Raw genomic sequence first — 2,738 nt, 5'->3', positions numbered from 1 at the left:
GCAGACAGACTTGAGCCGCTGGATGAACAGGGCAACGCAGAGGTAGAGTTAATAGCATTCGAGGCCATGGCTGAAAATTGGCCATCTGCAGCTCAGAAGAAGTTCTTCGCCAGAACCTGGCCAGGATGGCAATCTGCTGTTGGACCTCCAGCCTCCAGAACTATGAGAAAGAAATTGCTTCTGTTGATAAGCCACCCACTGTGTGATATTTTGTTACAGCAGACCTAATGGACTAAAATAAGGAACCTACTTTCTCCTTCATGGGCTTTTTTTTCTGAATGTGTTCAAAGACAAGCAGCTGGGGGGACTGTGGTGAAGAAGACACACACCCAACAACACCTTCTCTCTTCCATTCCCTCGCTCTCCCCTGTGGCTTTACAATCCCTCACCTCTGATGAAATACAGTCATCACTTCACTAGCTCCTCTTCTGAGTATCCAGCTCACGTACCTTTCTTCCTGACCAGCCATCCGGGCAGACTCTGTATGCCTCCCTGGACCCAAAAACTCTTCTTTTCTGTATTATTTCGGATACATAAGTAACAAGGGCTCAACATTCTTTCATAAAAAAAGAAATGTCCTCTTCTAATATTATAAAGAAAAGGAGGTAGCCTAGAGACCATTCTATCCCCTTAATCATCCTCCCATAGGCCCACCAATCATCAGGTGATTGGTGAGACATAAACACAGAGACCCTAGGAACATAGAAAGATGACAACCATGGACCTTAGGGATCAGTTAAAGCCTAAGAAGCAACAAGAATTGAACCAGATACCTTAAAAGCTGTATCCCCCCCTCTCTCTCTCTCTCTCTCTCTCTCTCTCTCTCTCTCTGGATTCCCCAGGGATCTCAATACTATCTGTATATGAGGATGTTCTGAAGTCAGACATTTGTAATCCTGAGGTCTCCTGTGTGTAATTGGGAAGAATTGGACTACTCAGACGTTAAAGTCAAAGAAAGTCAAAGAAAGATGAGTTCCACGAACAACTTTGGGAGGAAGGTGGACCCTAAGCCTACATCTGGACATACACATGTAAGAAATCGCCTTTCAAGGGGTGAAACAAATGTTAATTTGGCAAAGAAAAGTTCCTGCCATTGAGTAAGTTCCTGTCTATTGGGGGTGTGGAAGTCTACCAGGGGTAACAAATTCAAATGCCTTTAGGGGTTAGCAGATCCAACAACATTTATCATGACCAAGGAGTTGTGGGGGCTGGGGAGGGGTATAAAAACCAAATAGTGCAGCTCCCTTATAAAGGCTCTCAATTTCAGAAACATTTTCAATTCCATGGCTGACAAATAAACACCCTTTGAGTAATAAAGTTTCATAATCTCACACAAAGCTCCTTAGAACAGAGTCCCTCATCCTGAGCACTGTTGACATTTGCGTCCAGATAATTCTTCGTTGTGAGGCATTGTTCTGTTCATTGTAGGATGACTGGGCTCTTCACACTAGATGCCACAGGCACCCCCACAGTTGTGCAATCAAAAATGTCCCCAGACATTGTCAAACGTACCCTGGGAAACAAAAGCGCTCCCTCCTCTCACCACTTGGGAAAGAAGGGCAGGATGTCACCATAGCAAACAGCAAGGCAAGAGGACAGCCCACACTTGAAACAGCATCACAAACAATCCAGTTGCGTCTCCACAGCAGTCTGGTGAGGAAGGATTGCTTCCCCCAGATGAACAAATGAAGCCGAGTTGCGTTCAGATCTGGCAGAGGTACTCCTTACCTATGTCAAGCCCTTCTGATTCAAAGCTGCCTTGTTGAGCAGTCTGTCATGCCTCAAGCAGGGAATGTCTATGCTGACAGTCAGAGAGAGCTGGCCTTAACTGCTGTGTTTGGAACGTCTCTCCAGCCATTGCTCTATCCACGGCCCGGAAGACGAGCTGGGGAGAGGCCACAGCAGTTCTGGGGCTATTGCAGTCATACTGATGGTAAATGACAAGGCTCTGCATCTGGGCAGTGCGGGTAGGGATATAGAAGAAGATATGACAAATATTTCGAAGACAAAATTGGCAGGATTGGTGATGAATTGAACTAGGATTTAAAAACACAAACAAAAACAAAAACGATGGCAAATTCTAGAATGAACCAGCATTAGTGGTGATAATTCACATCAGCTGTTTTAACAAATAAGGCAAATATCTCAGCAGCTTAACAAAGGTTATTTCTCACACACATCATAGTCCCTTTGGGTGCCTGGCTCGAAGAGTTTGCTGTGGTGATTCAGAGATCTTAAGTCCTATGGCGCACCATCCTCCAGGTCAGAGGTCAGCAAACTACAGCCTATGGGCCAAATCCAACCACTGCCTGTTTTATAAATAAAGGTTTATTGGAACACAGTCACGCTCATTTGTTTACACATTGTCTACGGCTGATTTCACACTACATTGGTAGCGTTGAGTAATTGCGGCACAGAGCATATGGCCAGCAAAGCCTAAAATATTTACTATCTGGCCCTTTGCAGAAAAAAATTTCCCTGGGATTCCCCGCTGAGTCCTCTTCAATCAACCAAAGACCAAAAAGAACAAGCAAGAAGGATCACACATGAAGTTTTATAGCCAACCCTGGACACTGTGCAGACCATTTCTCTGGCCATACACCTTGCATTGGCCAGAACTCAGCCACATGGCTGCCCTCACTGCAAATCAGGCTGGAAGATAATGGAGGAGCCCACGGCTAAGGGTGAGAACTACCAGTGCCACGTATCCATAGCTCTGGACAAACCTCCCTTTGCCT

The sequence above is a fragment of the Puma concolor genome, chromosome F2 (assembly GCF_028749965.1).
Source record: "Puma concolor isolate L17-30 chromosome F2, mPumCon1.1.hap2, whole genome shotgun sequence".
Taxonomy (NCBI): domain Eukaryota; kingdom Metazoa; phylum Chordata; class Mammalia; order Carnivora; family Felidae; genus Puma; species Puma concolor.
Note: the sequence above shows the minus strand (reverse complement) of the source record.